Here is an 18,785-nt window from a genome sequence, read left to right on the forward strand (position 1 = left end):
ATTGAGCATCTTTTGGATTCTTTGGTTTGCTTGCTTCCTGGTCTCTGAGATACATACCTATCTCTCCAGCAGGTCCTATTTATATCACAGGCAAGGTTTACATCTTTAGAATAGCTAATTCTGGTATTGTTTGTTTTGTGGATATACAGGAGGTCCATCACAGTGGGGTCAGGCAATGCCTTGTATGCCAGGCATAGATCTCCACTCTAAAACTAGTAGGAGACAAAATACAGGGATAGGGCCTTGACGCTGTCTGCATAGGACATATTACTTACACCCTGTATTCCTTTAGTAAGGAACCTCTGGACGTTTCAGTTGTTGGATATGCCTGGTTAGGTACATAGCAAAGGGGACATTGTACTCAGTGGTAGGTCTGATGAATACCAAATACAGTGGAACAATGACTTCCTTGGACTTAGATACCATACCTTTGTTTATAAGTTGCACAACATGGAATGATTTCCTCACCACTGTAGACACGTGCCTATCAAAGGTTAGATTACTATCTATGTCCCTAAGTCTCTGACTACTGGGTCAACTTTAAGGGGTGTGTTCTCAATATGATAGTTACCAGGGATTAATGACTTCCGAAAGGATACTATTATGCATTTCTTGGCATTTAGTTGTAGTCCATGGCTCTGGCACCAGTTGTTTGTCTGTGTCAGCCCCTCTTGGAGAACATCTGTGTCAGTGTGAGATTCAATGACAGCTCCTAATTTGCAATCATCTGCAAATTTAGTTAGCCAGAGACCACTCACATTGGCCTTGACTTCTGAGAAGTAAATGCCAAGAGGAGCAGTCCAATGACTGATCCCTGAGGTACTCCACTTGTGACTGGCCTATTTGTAGAGATGGAATCCCCAATTCTAACTTCCTGGGTCCTATCTGTGAGCCAGTTGGCTATCCACCGGGTGACATATGGGTTTGTACCTAACCTCTTGAGTTTGTCAACAATGCCCGAGTGGGGCATTGTGTCAAATGCCTTGGTCAAGGTAGGTAGTGTGAATGATTTTGACCTCATCCATTGCTTTGGTGACCTTCTCAATGAAGTCCACCAGGTTGAGTAGACATGATCTGCCCTTAACAAAACCAAACTGGGTTTGGTCCAGTGTCTGGAGATTTACTATATCTCTGTTGATTATCTCCATGATAATTCTTTCCATGGCTATACATATAAGACTAGTGAGACTTATGGGTCTGTAGTTTCCAGGGTCTGTAGATGGCCCACCTTTTGCAGAGGGATGACTGTTGCCTTTCTCCATTCATGAGGCACGAAGCCTGTTTGGAGACTATAGTTAAATAGTAATTCCAGAGGCCCTGATAGGTCATGTTTCATACTATTTAGAAGGCATCCTGGGATATTGCCTGGGCCCATTGATGTAGTGTTCTTGGTCTTAGAGAGAGCATTAAGGATCTGTTCCCTAGTGATAGTAGGGGGAGTTATAGTTGATGATATTTCCTGAGGGAAGGTTGAGGGGGAGAGAGGAGTAAAGCTGCAGCTAAATTTATCAGCCAGGATGTGGGGTATGTCTGCTGTATAGGTGGCTCAATTTACAATGAGCTCTGCACACAACTGTGTATTGCCTTTGAGGTTGCAGACATAGCTAAAGAATGCTTTGTGGTTGCCCTTGGCCCGAAAGGCAAAAACTTATCTCAAATGTGGCTTTGATAGACTTTATTTTTCCTCCAAGTTCTTTGTTTAGTTTGATGAGAGTGCTTTTATCCTGCAGGGTGCTGCACCTCCTAATTTTTGACATGATTTTCTTCCTCCTGTTATAAATCCGATTGATTTTGTGATTCCACTAGGGTGGCTTGTTTTTTGAGTTTGTTCTGTACTTCTTCCTCGTGGGTACAGCTGCTTCTATGCAGCTATTAACATGCTTGTACAGGGTTTCTGTGAACAGTTCTGCATAGGCAGAAGTGTTCTCAGGGTTTATATCAGCTTGAAAGTTTGCCAGGTTCTCACCTAATAGCAGGAGGTTAGACTTAGAATAGTTCCTGAATATTTCTGGTTGAGCTAAGGGGGGGTCCAGATTTTATTTTTACATCAAAGGAGACAATTGTGTGGTCTTACCTCACCAGGAAAGGTATAGGTTCATAGGTTCATACTAGGCTATCTGCCCTAGGGCATTTATAAGCCTAGCCAGAGTGTGTTTGGCTTTCGCCACCCATTTTAAATTAATTTTGCTATGCCCTTTTTCGAGGTTAGTATACTGTGCCTCTGTCTAACGGTGACACAGAAGTGATACCCAGGGTAAACCTACGATCCCCCATCCACTCATCAAGATTCCTCTTGAAGAGAGTCATTGAGGGACTCTGCCTAACCTGGACTGGGATTTTATTCCAGAGTGAAGGGAGCCTCTGGGTTATGAATCTGTCCCTCCAGCATGTCCTATTTATTTCAGTGCTGAGGTTCAAGTCTCTCCATCTCGTAGCTCGATGGGATTTGGATTTTCTGAGGTGCAGCATGTCCATTAATTCCGGGTTGGACATGGCTTTATACGTCAGGCACAGATCCCGTCTGAGCAGGCGGTATGCCACTGAGTAGAGCTGGAGTTTCTTTAACCGGGCAGCATATGGCATCTGTTTGAGCCCTTTGATCTTCTTGGTGTGGTACTTTTGGGGTCTTTCCAGTTGCTGCAGGTGTCTGGTAAGGTACATCCCAAAAGGGGCATTGTACTCAATTAAGGGCCTGATGAGGGATGAGTAAAGAGGCACGATGACCTCCCCTGATCTAGATGTGAATCCCTTCATGATTAGGTGGGCTATATAAAATGTTTTTCTAACCACTTTGGCCACGTGGTTGTCAAATGAGAGATTGCTATCAACTTGGGTCCCCACGTCTCTAATTACTTCTTCCGTACTTAATGGATTACCACTTATGTGGTAATTTGTGGGCACTTTGTTTTTGCCAAAGGGGATGACTATACACTTTTTGGCGTTTAGCTTGAGGCCATGGCTCTGGTACCAGTTGTCTGTTTCTATGAGGCCCTTTTGGAGGATGCTTGTGTCGGCTGGAGAGTCGATTATGGCGCCCAGTTTGCACTCACCTGCGAACTTGGTCAGCCACAGTCCTTCCGTGTTGGCCTGTACCTCTGAGAAATATATACCGAACAAGAGAGGTCCCAGGACTGAGCCTTGTGGGACGCCACTTGTAACTGGTTTGGAGTCTGACATGGCTCCTGCAATTCTAACCATGTGGGTTCTGTCCTTGAGCCAGTTTGCAACCCATCTAGTGACGTAGGGGTTTATATTTAAGCTGGTGAGCTTTTCTATAATGCCCGAGTGGGGTATTGTATCAAAGGCTTTTGCGAGGTCCAGGTAGGCTGTGTGGACCACCTTCCCCTCGTCAATGGCCTTGGTGACTGTTTCAAAGAAATCGACCAGGTTTAAGAGGCAGGAACTGCCCTTAACAAAGCCGAACTGGGTAGGATCCAGTGTCTGTAGGTCCCCAATATCTTTATTTATAAGGTCCATGATGATCCTTTCCATAGCTTTGCAGACCAAGCTAGTCAGGCTTATGGGGCGATAGTTTCCAGGATCCGTTGAGGCACCACCTTTGTGGAGAGGGACCACCGTTGCTGTACGCCACTCTTTGGGTACATATCCTGTATTAAGGCTGAGATTGAACAGTAGTTTTATGTTTGGGTTTAGCTCTTCTTGGAGTTCATGTAGGACGCAGCCCAGGACACCGTCTGGTCCCATTGATACTGTGTTTTTTGCTTTGGAGAGGGTGGCTCTTACCTGAGCATCTGAGATGTCAGGGGGGCAGCACTCTGCTGGGATAGATATTTGCCCTTTTGGTGGGGAGGGGGGGGAGACGTTTGCGCTGAAACTGTCAGCTAGGATGTTGGCAATGTCTGTGGGTTTGGTGTATTTTATGTCATTTTGGACTAATTCTGAGCATATCTGGGAATTCCCACCCAGGTTCCTAACATAACTAAAGAAAGCCTTGTGATTATCCTTAGTGTCCTGTGAAATTTTTCTCTCAAAGCTGGCCTTAGACGATTTTATGAGTGCCTCTAGTTTTTTGCTAATACTGATCAGAGATGCCTTCCCTTTTTGGGATTTTGCTCTATCATGTAGTATTACAGTAGCGGGTGTGCAGCACTCTCCCATATTAGTGTGGACCAGATCCAGTATGGCTGCACCCCTGGTTGGTGTATTGACTATCTGGTCCAGGGAGTTTGTGTTTACAAATATTCAGGAATCTCTGTGCATGTACTTTTGATGTCGTATAGGATTCCCAGTTTATAGTGAGGCAATTAAAGTCACCCATGAATATGGTATTGGGTTGGATGGTTAGTTTTTCTAATAATCCAAAAAAGGTCCAGAGGCAACACCATAAAAAGCGAAGGAGACTTTATTAATGTATAGTTAAAATAAATGAAGATATAAAGGTAGTAAGTGCTTTCGCGTTCAGAGGAACGCTTCTTCAGACTTAGTAAACTCATCTCTGTGACAGTCTGTTAAATACATCCTGGTATCACATTCATTATCTGTTTGGCCAATCACTGATAGATAAATATTCAAAAAAGTACAACTCATTACATAAATTACATAAATTAAAACTTAAAATGACATAATGTTATTCTTCATCAAAGCATATGATAATAAATACAAATAACTAGGTTAAATATAAAATGATATATAAAAAAACCTATCATTCAATGGTAACGTATGGTTCAGAAACATACATTTTCCTATAAAAAGTATTATGAAATGATGTTCAAACTATTTGAGTGGTATACATCACTAAATGTGGAGATGTATATGTCAATGGATATATGTCAGATGCATGTTTAAAAATGAGCTAAAATAATGGAAGGGAAGGAAAATGGTGTAAAATGATGATGTAGCTGATGCTTATGTGTCTAAAAACACAGTTAAATATCTAAGTCATAGTTATAGATTGAACCTATGTGCAAAACAGTATGTATATACATTGCATGTGCAAAATTGCTCTGTGCAGTCTAATATCTACAGAAATATAATAACATTAATAAAATATTTAAATACTTATGTGTATACCTAAAAATGCATCTTAAAATATTTAAATCGTATATGTTATCAAAAAATGGAAAGATAAGAAATACGTACTAAAATGTAGACTACAATGGTTAATACATTCCAACATAACAGCTGTTAATTCAATGTGTGTATGGTCTGTCTTTTAAAAAAATGTTTTAATTACACTTTTTCATTCAATCCATGTCCTTTGCTTATAATCTCAAGAGCCATTTGTTTTCCTCTTTTTCAGTGTGATTTTTAATATCACCTAGCCTCATATTCTTTGTTATGAATTCTATTACTAGGAAGACAAACTTGTGACTTAAGTTGTTATTGATAGTATGTTTAGCTAGTGCACTGCGTTCGTCCTCTCTGTGTATAGCATACACATGCTCCCTTACTTTTTCACGTAGAGTTCTGTTTGTCTTTCCTATACAGAATGCATTACATTTCTGGCATTGAGCCAGGTAGACGAGGTCTCGTGATTTACAGTCAGCATAATGTTTGAATGTGTATATATTCCCTGTGGCTGGGTGTCTAAATATGTGTGTACTGGCCATATGTGGGTACTGATTGCAGCTCCTACAGGCAAGAGTAACTATCCTGTCTGATTGTATCCTACATGTCTTGTTCTTGTCATTGCATAGCATCCCTTTTAATGACTTGGTGTTTTTGTATGAATATCTAGGTTGAGTACCTACTATTTCAAGAATAGAGTCATCTACTGTGAGTATATTCAAGTGTTTCCTCACTATTTCTCTAATTTTATTCTTATTATTGGTATAAGGAATGGTGAGTCTACTTGTTTGTGTAGGGGTATCCCTTCTCCCTTGTCCGTGTTGTCTATCCTTATGGAAGAAGTGTTTGCCTCTACCTTGTCTCTCTGCCACTACGTTTTTCAACAGGTCTTCACATTCTTTATTCTTATATCCTATATCAGTGAATTCATTTTTCAAAGTGTTTAGTGTTTCGAAGAAAACTGTATCATGACCTGTTAATATGGATGCTCTGAGTCCTTGACTTTTAACTACATTTTCGTAGATGTGTGGTGGATGCATGCTGTTGCGATGTAGGAGAGTGTTTTTTCCTACAACTTTTCCTATAAACCTCAGTTTGTATCTCATCAATGTCCTTGTTGACTAGGACATCCAGAAATTCTATCTTATTTGCTGACCAATCAGCTGTGAATGATAAAAAACTAGTTGTACCATTAATGTGTGATACAAATTCTTGTAGGGTTTCTACATTACCTCCCCATGCAAGAAAAATATTGTCCACAATATTATTGATAGTGATCTGTATAAATACTTTCTTGTTGAAACCCCCATGGTCCCCACTTTCAGGGGACTACCCAAGATACATAAAGATAGACGGAATCCACCTCTGAGGCCGATAGTCTTGAGTAAAGGCTGGCTCACAGAAACTATGCCAATCTATGTAGAAAAACAGCTAAGACCTATCGTAGAACAAACAGAGACTATTATTAGAGACCCACAACAATTTCTTGAAACTTTCTCTGAATATGTTTTCACAGGCAATGATATTTCATATTATTTAGTGACACTAGATGTGCCATCTTTGTTCACAGCAATACCCAACAATACAGAAATGGATTATGTCAGATTATTTTTGATCAGTAAAAGCATATCCAGGGATTTGATCATGAGCGTTATGATACTATTAGAAGTGATTTTAAACAGGAATGTTTTTACATATGGTGACAAATATTATCTTCAAATCAATGGCGTAGCGATGGGCACACCCAGTGCTAATTCCTATGCAAATATTGTCATGGCCTATTGGGAATACACTCATGTGATAAATAATTTACTATTTAAAGACCATATTAACTACTACAAATGACTCTTGTTTGTCAGTGACGCTCTTTATCCTGTGGACTGTGTTCATTCATATTCATTAGTTTTTCTAATAAGTTTAAATACATGGTGTGGGTTTCCTGAGTCATAGAGGGGGACGTATAGTGACCAACATAAGTAACTTCTCATAGCCTGAACTTGCACTTCTGAGGATTCAGCTTAAGATTCACTTCATGTGCTCTTTCTTGAACTTTCTTGTAGTTTCAGCTTCACCACTGCCTCCTACTAGAATATCATCTACTATAATAGCACACGGATAGCCTGAAAAAATTTGCTCCATCGCATGCTAAAAGACTTTACTGGCAGAATTTATTCCAAATGGCATTCTCAGAAATCTGTATCTTCCAAATGGCATGCCGAATTTGGTTAGCAATGAAAATTTTTGGTCAAGCAAAATTTGCCAAAATTAACTTTTTGCATCTAAGATGGAAAAAACAGTGGCATGAGGGCTGTGCCTATAGGACAAAGAGGTATTTTTAATGCTTTACTTAAATCTCTTGTATCAATACATATTCTGATATCATCTGAGATTTTATTATGAGCTACCACCATGGAGGATACCCATTCAGTGGGATCTTCTACTGGACAAATTACTCCTAGCTGCATCATTTTGTCTAGCTCGGCTTTGACTCTGCTTTGCATAGCTACTGGAACTTTCTGTGCTGGTCTGATAACTGGGCTGATATCTGGGTCTAACTTCATAGAGTACACAACTGGTAGTTCGCCTAGTTTGTCTGCAAAAATATCAGCATACTCAGAAATAACAGTTTGGGTGAAATTTGAGCTGTTGTCATTCAAGCGTACATGGTGGACTTCTTTATTAGTTGAAAGCAGTCCTATTTTCAAACTCTCTCTGAAGCCTAATAATGACTGCACATGTCTCTTGACTGTGAAAAATTCCAAGTCATAGTTTCTCTCAGCATAGTAACATGAAAGAACTACTGAGCCTTTGGTTTGAATCTCTTCACCACCATAAGCAACAAGCTTGGCACACTTTGTCAAATCAAGTTGTTCTGCAGCTTTTACCCTAGCAAATGTTTCTGCTGACATAACATTGCACTTTGAGCTCTACAGGACTCCCATTAATCCAAACAGTACAAAAAGATCTCATTCTTTGCCCACAAATCTACTGCATTATCTGTTTCACCAAGCACAGACACACCATCAACATAAAAAGTAGGGTCATAGCTTTCTAATTGATTAACTTGCCTCTTGGAATGCCCTCTTTTGATAAAAGAATGCGCCTTATTTAATCTACAAAACCTTTTGAAATGATCCCACTTATTGCAAGAATGACACTGCTGACCAAAAGCTAAGCACTTTTCTCTTTTGGCTTTGTGATTTCCACCACATTTACAACAGTTGACTATAAAACTGGGTGGGGACACATGTTTTGACTTTGCTGATTCACCCTTGTGCTTCACTGAGCAAATCCACTTCACAGAGCATGCTCCAGAATTTGCTGGAAAGACTCGAGGTTTCCCAGGGACTGTTACAGGACCTGCAGTAGCTGCCATGTGCTTGGGCCTGTTTCTTTTAACCATGTGCTGCATATTATCAATATGAGCTTTCTCACTGTGCCTTCCACTGCTATTCTCATTTGTAAGCATACTTCTGTGCTTTTCAGTAAGCTCGTATATCTGACAAATCTCAATGGCCTTATTTAATGTTAAATCATTGTCTCGAAGCAAAATCTTTCTCACTGTGTCATTATTAATACCACACACACCTGTCTTTTATCAACTCATTTCTCAAATCATCAAATCTGCACATTTTAGCCTTATTTCTTAAGTCAGTTATATATGCTGCAAAAGTTTCATTAGACTTTTGTTCCACTGTGTAAAATAAGTGCCTTTCCACTGTAATATTCATTTGGGGGTTACACGTTTCTCTAAATTTACATTATAAGCACTCTGTGTTTTCCCTTGTTTCAGCCAGTACCCCTGTATCATGGTCTTCCTCCACCCCTGCAAACACAGCAGGTACATACACAAATGAATGCTCGCTTTCAATGGCCTCTGAACCAGCTAAGTTAAGCAGAATAAATGCTTTTGTAGATGTGTCTTTGTCAGAAAAAGCAGCCTGTATGAAAATATCATATTCCTGCTCAAACACTCTCCAGTTTTCTGCAATATTATTATCAGACACAAGAGATGCAGGTCTGTAAAAACTTTCTGCCATGCCCACAGATTTTAATAAAACACAATGCAAAATGGGCCTTGTAATTATGTATGAACATTTACACATACAATGTACTTGTAATAAGAATCACATGCACAATAAACTCTTCAAAATACTGTACTCTGTGAAATATGCCTTGAAAAAACTATATTTTGTGAAACATTCTTTGAAATGACTGTACTTTGCAAAATAACTGCACTGTAATACTGCACACACTTGTAAACACTTTGCACACTGGATATTTTGAGTAGCTTTAGTTAATACAAAAAAGAAGCACATAGCAAAAAAATACAGTTGTCTTCCCTTTTTTGTAAATTGTATGTGATTCGAATATTGTTTCAAATGTTTTCGCAATTATTTTGAATATTTTTATCAACATTTCTCAGTTTTAGACATTTCATTTAATAAGAAATTTGTTTTGAGAATTCTGAGTGCTTCTGTTTATATTTGCAACAAAAGAAATAGTTTAAGCAAGTTTTAGTACCTGGAATTTGTTTCTAATTGGTTTTGTGAGTCATTTGAGCAGTAGGGATGATCCACTCCTATATATTCCCCCAACTTTAACTGGTTGCCTCATGGCTGTAACTCTGTATCCCATTCTTATACTGGGAGTGCTACAGAATCCTGAAAGCCCAAAATCCTGAGACCAAAATCTCGAAAGTTCAAAATACTGAAAACACACAAGATACCAACACAAGTACATACAGAAACATATTACCCTTCAACTATATGCAGGGGAGGCAAGCCCCCCTGCACACCCCATGTGGGGGGCTGTGCCCCCCACACCCCCTGCTACTCAAATATATCAACTCTGAGATTGCACTTCACTACACTAAGTGCAATCTTGGAGTTAATATATTTAAGTAGCAGGGGGTGTGGGGGCGCATACTTGGAGAAGAGTAATATGGTTTGTGTTTTATTTGTTTCTGTATGTACTTGTGCTGGAATATATAAGTGTTGGTATCCTGTGTGTTTTCAGTATTTTGAGTTTTCAGTATTTTGAACTTTCGAGATTTTGTTCTCAGGATTTTGGTCTTCAGGATTTTGGGCTTTCATGATTCTGTAGCACTCACCTGACAGCATGTCGCTCTTCTTATATACATAAAGAAGATGTTGAGGCTTGGGTGTTCGTTTAAGTATTTTATTGAATACAAACACATCAGGATGGATGACAGGAACACTGAACTTAAAAAAACTGTCTAACTACATACTTGCATGGTCACACTCTGGCTGTTCACTTTAAATGACACTCTTGTTTGCACATGCTTAGTACTTACATGCATGTGCTGACTCACTGGAAAGCTTATTAAAGGTATATCACACACACTGATCTACAGTCCCCAAAGGAGGCATCAGAGGGAGATTTTGCGGAACCTTCCCCTTCATTGAGGTAATTTTCTTCATTCAGGGACTCCTGGGGGAGTCAAGATACCTCATCTTGCATTGGTGCTTCCTAAGCTCCTTTGGGGAAAAGACTCTGAAGGAAACAAGAAAACAATATGGAAACCCTGGATCTGGGCTGCTCAAGACCACAAAATGGAGGCTGCAAATAAAAAGAAGTTAATGAAACACAGAAGTAGCAGGAATACTAGAGGATAATGTTGCATCTGATCCATAGTGTCAATACTATACTCTGAATAGAGCAGACTCCTTTCCACAACATCAAATGCTTAAGCCTGATGACTGAGGAAGGACCTCAGGGAAGTCCCATATCAGACACGGACCTGGCCAGATCCAAGGCCAAGACTGTAGTTGAGCTGAGGCCCCCAGGGGTAGGGATAGTTTCTAAACCCTCCAAATTGATCTCAACATCATGCTGCTTGCCCATGCAGACAGCTTTTAAACTACCAGAGTACCAGAATGTATAAAGAACAAATTAGGGTGGGAGGTTGGCATAATGGTTAAGTTGTTTATATTACAAACATAAGATGCAGGGTTTGATTCTCACATAAGGTAACTGGCTAGGCTTAAAATGTCCCACAAGGGCAGTTAGCCTAGTACTAATCTATGAAAACCAAGAAAGTTGGAGCCAAAGACATCTAAGTTATCAGTGTTGATGGAGTACCCATGTGAGAAGGAGTCAGATCCAAAATCATGGGATCTAAATGGCAGACTAGTGAAGGAGCAACCAGAAAAAGGGCAGGTTGGGCAACCCTCTAAACCCTCCAAATAGAGGATAGGGAATGATCCCCAGGTTAATCTTCACCTACAGGAAGATCTGCATCATCTTTTCCAGATCTAACTCTCTCACTCACCAAGAGGACCTTGCAGATCTAGAGGACACCATTGAGAATCGCTTTAGCAGGTCACTGTAGGGGCATGTCTGTGTCCCGAAGCCTGTCTAACAGGGATCTAAGTGGAGAAGAAGACAGCTCTAGGGAAAACACTGGCTACAGGGTTAGTGTGAGAACCGTACAGTTATGTTGAGGATCTGCAGCCAGGAAGGGGCTCGACACTTCTAAAATTCAGGAACATTATGGGTCAGAAACCAGTGCAAAGGATCCAGGTGATCAGGACCAGGGTGATGCCAATGTCAGATCTGTAGAAATAGCGAAAGAAACAAGGTTTTGGGGTCTTCTGAACTGGTTCATGCAAATAGGAATATCAGAAGTCTTTTATTTGATTTCTTCTCTATTTTTTTCTCTTTCTCTTTAGACCTATCCTTATCTTCCTTCCTTTGATCTATTTGCAGCCGCTGCAGAGGAAGGAGATGCAGAAAGGGCTGGGACAGGAAGAAGCCTTTTACCATGAACTTGGCCTATCTACCCACCAAGACCCTAGCCCTAAAGGAGGCAAAGACTTCACAAACACAATCATGATTGAGATGAGCCACACCTAGACAGTACACACAGTGGTCATGTGAGTCTTCCTGGGACAGCCTGTGGCTACATTTTGTATATTTTCAGAATCCTGAAGTCTTTTCAGCCATGTCAGAAGATCAGCTACAACAGTTATACAGCAGAAGCATAATGATCAAAGACCCTTATAATAAGGAAATAGTATAAAGTACAGGGTACAAGTGACAGATGAGAACAGGTCAAGAAAGGCCCAAAACCCAAACACAAAAATCAAGACATAAAATGCTCAAAATATTGCACACACACACACACACACACACACACACACACACACACACACACACACACACACACACACACACACACACACACACACACACACACATGTCTCGAACACTAAGTAGGGAGCAGATCAGAGCAGATGATTCTGAAGATGGAAATAACAGTCCTAGCACAAAAAATGCTTTAAAAAAATGTGATAAGCAGTTATCTGCATGGAGCTTCAGAGACCATGTCTGAGTTCAAGTGTGGCAAACAAGATCTGAAGAGATTAGGTAGTGCAGGGCAAGAGCTTTGGACCCAAGACTCAAAAGCGCTGGCACCAAATGATCTTGGATCTGACAACCCACAGGCTAAGGAGGATGGAAGAGGCATCAGATTAGGGTATTCATTCAAACAAGCATAGTGTCCAACAGGCCAGTACACTCCTATTTACACTCATCCCTCCACAAAGTCTTATAACCCCATTGAATTAGGCATCAGGCCACATTTATTGCTGGAAGGTTTTCAGATGGATCAAACATACATGAAACAGGGCAAGAATATCCATGATGGATCTCATAGGCATGGCTGTAAAAATGCTCATGTGGATTGCTTAAATGGGAAACAAAAAGGAATGAGTGGAAAACCAAAATAAATTCCTCTGTAGTTAGAGTATTTGTATGTTTGTATTCCACCACTCAAGACCAGGGGCTGATTGTTGTGACAGCTTCAGTGTGAATCACATGAGATAGCAACATGATCAAGGGTGTGACTCCACTACCATCTTGGAGGCTGTCACAGCAATATGATAAATTTGGAACATCAGTTTTAGGATGTGTGCTGAATGATAAGTTATAGAGTGAACAACCTGAATGAAGCTGAATCCCTCTATAACACAGAGGAATTCTGCAATAGAATAATAAATTGTTCCTTGACCCAGATGTTGAAGTCATCCAGAATCAATCAGTTCACAGAACCCAACACAAAGCAGATAATAAAGGCCATAAACTCTTGGAAGAATAACCCCAAACTACTTTATGGACAGTAGATAAGGAGGAACAAACCAGTTGCTTCTTTACTGAGGGCATAGTCTAAAAGGTTGGTGCTTCTGTTTTAATCTTTATCAGATGAGGGATGGGTGAACAGCCAAAAGCAGGTCATCTTCCTTTCCCAACCCTCTCTGTGTCACAGCACTCAGTTATTGAAAGCATGGGGTTAGGGGATACCGCAGTTGCCACACAAGGACTGATATTTTTGTCCAGCCATGTTTACATAATAAACACTAGGCTTGCTGCAGATAAACCAGGCACTGCAACATAGTGTCTTTGAGAGGGCCAGTGCTGTCTAAGTCTTTGAATTTTTTCTAGATGACCAGAGAGAATTCTGAGTACTTGATTTAGGACATAAGACAGAACCATTATCATTTTTCTTTACTTCTGGACAATGTCAAATTACAAAACAGTACAGAAAAGCTTTGGTCATCTGCTACACCGAGACACCTCTCCTTATGCCATCTCATAATATAATTCAGCCAATAGGAGCCAAATGCACTGATAAAAAGTCTGAAAGAAAAAATATGCTATAGCACCAGAATGAGGTCTCTCAAACAAAGAATGATACCCTGACCTTTAATCAAATGATTGCCACAAGTCTGGTAAAGCAAAGTCACCAACAACATTACAATTCTAATAGGTAAAACTAGGCAGAGCAAGTAGGATCAGTGCAGAGACAACCAGATGTACTTATCAAAGCAAATAAAAGTTATATCTGTAACCAGATAATGTCTAAAAAGTAAAATCAGTGCTATATTGGGTATAGTATGAAGTGGAAGCTCATATAAATAAATTAGAATGTTATACAATCCAAGGCAACTGGTCATCAGCAACTTTCCAATACAAACCCTGCAGCAACTTGTAATATTCTCTATCTCAATAAGATATGTGACCATAAACCATGTAAAGTTGAAGCAACGTTATACAGGATAAATCAACCAAGTTCAATATAGGTAAAGTGTGAAGGGAAACATACAGTTGAATAAGTCCTATGTACCTGTAATTATAGTAGACATTTGAATTCTGCATTGCCCTTGAGGTATTTTGGCTTATCTGCCTAAGTAACCCACTACTTACCAACTTTTCAAAAACTTAGACTCTCCTAACTCTCTCTTCCTTTCACAACTGATTGGTGGAGATTTCCTGAGAGGGAAGCCTTTAGCTGTCACAGGAAGCAAGTTTTTGGTTTCAAAAATTATCTTCCTGCCATTTCCTTTTCAATCCCTGACTTTTGTTTAGATGGGATATTTTTTCTGGCTCTTGAAGGAAGATGCCTTGTTTGCCGAGAACTTGGGTACATGACACATCCTAGATACCCCATGCATTAATTTACCTCTATCATCCTACTGTTTGAGAATCTGTGCAACAGTGGGCCCAAACACCAATTCATAACTTAGAGGTGCCTTCGAAATTTTACTTTTAAATCTTCAGAGAAGTTCTGATTATGTAAGCAAGCATACCATCTTAAAACAACAGAAAAAGCAGCATTTTTGTGAGTATATCTGCACAGTCAAGCACACCTCTCAAATCATGTTCACAAACCTGATTCAAATTAGAAACAATTTCATCTGTATAAGTCTTTGGCTCCACAGGTAAGGAAGCAGCAAAATCATCTATACTGTAAGCGCACTGTAAAATAAATTTCCACATATAGCTTTGATAATTTAATATTCTAAAGGCTAGAGTACTAGAGACATATGTTTGCCCCCTAGATTTAACCATATTCCCCTCTTCATCATGGAGTGTTGCATTAGATGGAGCTAAGAACATTTGATTTGAGCAGGCAGCTGGATAAAGTGCAGCTGGGTCAGCAATCAAATGAATGAGATCTGTCATATCTGAGGAAACCCTATATATTCTTTCCACATTTTTTCAGGACTGCTGGAATATATACTTGTGTCTTGCAAGCCACTTTATGAGCATCTTCCAAGGCTGGTAAGAGAGGGGGATATCCACAGAATTGATCATCTCATCCTCTATAAGGTCATATACCCTGCCTAGCTCTGGAGTAGTTCTTGATTCCTCCCAAGCAAAAACTTCACTAAATCTAGAAATCATCTGAGGAGTGAAAAATTAAACACATATGGCTGTGCTAAATGCTACTGCCTTGTAGAAAACCAAAGTCTGATCACTGCACTAAACTTTGCAGACTATTAACCTTTTTAATAGCATATCATGCACAGTACTAAATAAATAACTTGTCTATATAACAGACAACACGTACAATACTGTACAGTTTACAGCTTTAATGTCTCAGGTTAAGTTTTCGAGACAGCATGAAAGATGATCTCCATCTCCAGTACTCAGATCTAACAAGAAATCAGATCTAACATCATAGACTTTAACTGCCTTATATACACTTTTTTCTTCAGAAATTTGGATTCTGTCCATGAGAACAGTCTGTTGTTAATATCTTTGGAATTCCAAATATCTCTAATGTCGTGCAATCTGTTGTTAAGGTACTTTGTGTTCTGTTTCAAGGTGGCTTACATGACAGTTAGTGAGTCATCCTTGCCTCAAACCCAGTAGGAATTTGTTTATTCCTTGCACCTGCGTCTCAGGGAATTCTTTATCTGTAATTCTCCTTTAAGCTTGTACCAAACACTGTTACACACAACTGAATGCCTTTTTAAGGAGTTATTCTTATTAGCATTCTTGTTCAAGCTGTACTTTGTGTTCTGTTTCATGTTACATTACAGATGGATGCCGTTTTTATTTGATTTTTAGCTAAGAACAGTTTAACCCTTCAATATATATTTTAGCAAATAGAAATGCATGCATCTAACTGACTATATTATCCTACATATATTCTAGCAAACAGACATGTATATGCATCTAACTAGCAAACAGAAGTGTACATGCACTACTATTTTCACTATATATATAAATATATATATATATATATATATATATATATATATATATATATATATATATATATTTATGGTTTGGTACTCCCGTATCTGTGCCTGGTACTAGAATAGCCCTAGAGGATGTAAATAAACCCTATTTTATATTGGCCAGAAAAGCTACACTACAGTGAGATGAGGCAAAAGGGTGTGGTCTGTTGGCCAAACAGTGGCCTCGACAGACTCACTAACTGTAGACTGAGGTGTATTTTTATTTTGTTTTTTCTTTTTACATGCATTCAGATTTGATGGAGGACAGTAGAAGAGTTAGGATTCATCAAGTCAGGGGAGAAAATACCAGCCAGAATAATAAACTGATGGTACTAGATAATGTATCAAAATAAGGTCTTAAAAGTTTCTAGTAATAAGTATGTTCCCACACAACTCAACTCTGTCAAACTATACTGTTATCATAAAAAAGAAAAGTTGGAAATGTGTTCAGAATCCTTTTATAACTGATGGAAGTTAAAGAATTTCCATTGCACAAAGTCCAGACACTAAAGCAACCAGTGTTAAAATTAGGTCCGCACACATTAACCATATTAAATTGCTATAAAATAATGTTTAATAGCAATTTAAACTATGTTTTATTGTCTGAGGGAACACACTCTCCACAGTACATTTAAATAATTTAATTTGTGGTAAAATCATTATCAATTGTTAAAAACACAGATAGCAGAATTGTACAAATAGTTAATATATAAATGTTGAAAAAAATCCAAGTTCTACAATAATTTGCTGTCAAAAGATAAAAAAAAAGCAAAGTAACAATAAAGACAGGCATGATTCTGACTGCACAAGACAGGCCCTAGTGTGTAAGAGCACATATACACACTGCACGTCTGACAGAAATACTAAAAGTTTCCTCAGAAACAGTAAAAACAAGCATTTGCAAAGTTACTAGCCAAATAAACATTACTACAAGCAGAAATTCCACAGGAATTACTTTAAACACTGACAGCAACAACACATTAAAATGAATATTTTTAAAAAGCTTAAAAATAGACGTAAAAATAATACATTTAATAATAAAATAAGAGGAAGGAGGTCCACAAATGGAGCTTATCCACACGATAAGCCAGAAAAAATCAGCACTCGATCCTGTGAAAAATCAGAGGACTTTCTTCTTTTGATGGCAGAAAAAGAATGAACACTTACTTCCTGCGAAAACTGAAGGCTTCCCTCTCAGGATTTGCTCAGCCAATTAGCTGTCACAAGAAGAGAAAGGGAAGGGAGTCTGAGCTTTTGAAAGATGCCAGTACTAGGTTACAATAGCAGATAACCCAAAATCCCACTGAGGCAGTGAGAATGATGAACATGGGCAGCTGCTAAAGGGCTGTAGAAGTTGAATAGCTTGAGACAACCATAGGTATTCTTTTGAAAATGTGTTCTTGTGTTCCTTTCTTTCATCTTGTTAGCAGATGAGATTTACCTGGCACAGTATACAGCACTTAGGCCCTGCCTTGAAGAATGACTTTGTCAGCCATCTGCATTTGATGCACACACACACACACATATATCTATATAAATATAATATATATATATATATATATATATATATATGTATATATATATAAATAGGGGTCTACTTCATATGACTGAAATTTCATTTGATTGAAATTCACTTGATCGAGAACATAATACCGAATATTCAAAATTTTGAAAACTCATTTGATTGAATCTCATTATACTGAACTGTAAGCCATAAACATGATGTGGGTTTCTCTTCTCTTGTGACTTGCTTGTCATAAAAAGAATTAATGTAACTTATAGTGTTGATTGTCAGAATACCAACAGTCATGTAGAAAGTAGTGTTGTAGTGTTTCTAAATGTGAGTACGTCTGTTAATCATTTTTATGGGCAGTATCTCAAGTAATATGGCAGGTGTTTTGTGCATTCCCAGCAGTAGTAGCAGCGTGTAGACCACTGTAAGGTAAGTAAAAGGTATATGCCCTTTTCCCCACTGTAGTGCAATCCTGGAGTTAGTATATATAGTTAGGGGGGATGTGGGTGGCAGAGCTCCCCACATTGGCTGATGTGAAGGGCATAGCCCCCACCTAGTTTGGTTTTATATCATACAGTTTCTGTTAAGAGGGTACATAAGTAGTTTTTAAGTTCTGGAAAGAGTTAGTCATTGGTGTTGTAAGTGTGCATGACTACGGTATACAACTTAGTATTTTGAACTTTAGCATTATGAGGTTTCAGTATTATGAGTTTCAGTCAAGTGAGGTTTCAGTTTTTGAAAATCAGGTATTTTGGTCTCGGTCAAATGAAAGTCAATCAAATGAAATTCCAGTCATGTGAACTAGACCCATATATACATACACACACACACACACATATAATATATATATATATATATATATATATATATATATATATATATATATGTATAGGCTTCTACTTTACATCACTGAAGAACCACAACATCAACTTGCTAAACAGTGAGATGACAAAGCTCAAAACAGCGAACACCAACAGCGAACACCTGGAACAGTGAATTTCTCCTCCAGGAAACTAACCACTTGGCCACCACTGACAATAACAAAAATACTAAATAAATAAAACCCACAGAAGTGGGGGGGATGTTCCCCCCTACTTAAATATTCCAACTTCGAGATTGCACTACAGTGGAGAAAAAAGCAAAGGTCTTCAGTGGTGGGCAAGTGGTTAGTTTCCCAGAGGCAAAATTCGCCA

At 38.9% G+C, this 18,785-nt stretch overlaps 1 protein-coding gene across 1 annotated transcript in view; it reads right to left on the reverse strand.

The window, feature by feature from the left end:
* Positions 1-18,785, reverse strand: part of KMO (kynurenine 3-monooxygenase) — a 616,236-nt gene that overhangs the window by 362,072 nt on the left and 235,379 nt on the right. The gene's annotated exons all lie outside the window — the stretch shown is intronic.

The sequence above is a fragment of the Protopterus annectens genome, chromosome 1.part2 (genome assembly GCF_019279795.1).
Source record: "Protopterus annectens isolate FY-2018-M chromosome 1.part2, PAN1.0, whole genome shotgun sequence".
NCBI classification, from domain to species: domain Eukaryota; kingdom Metazoa; phylum Chordata; order Ceratodontiformes; family Protopteridae; genus Protopterus; species Protopterus annectens.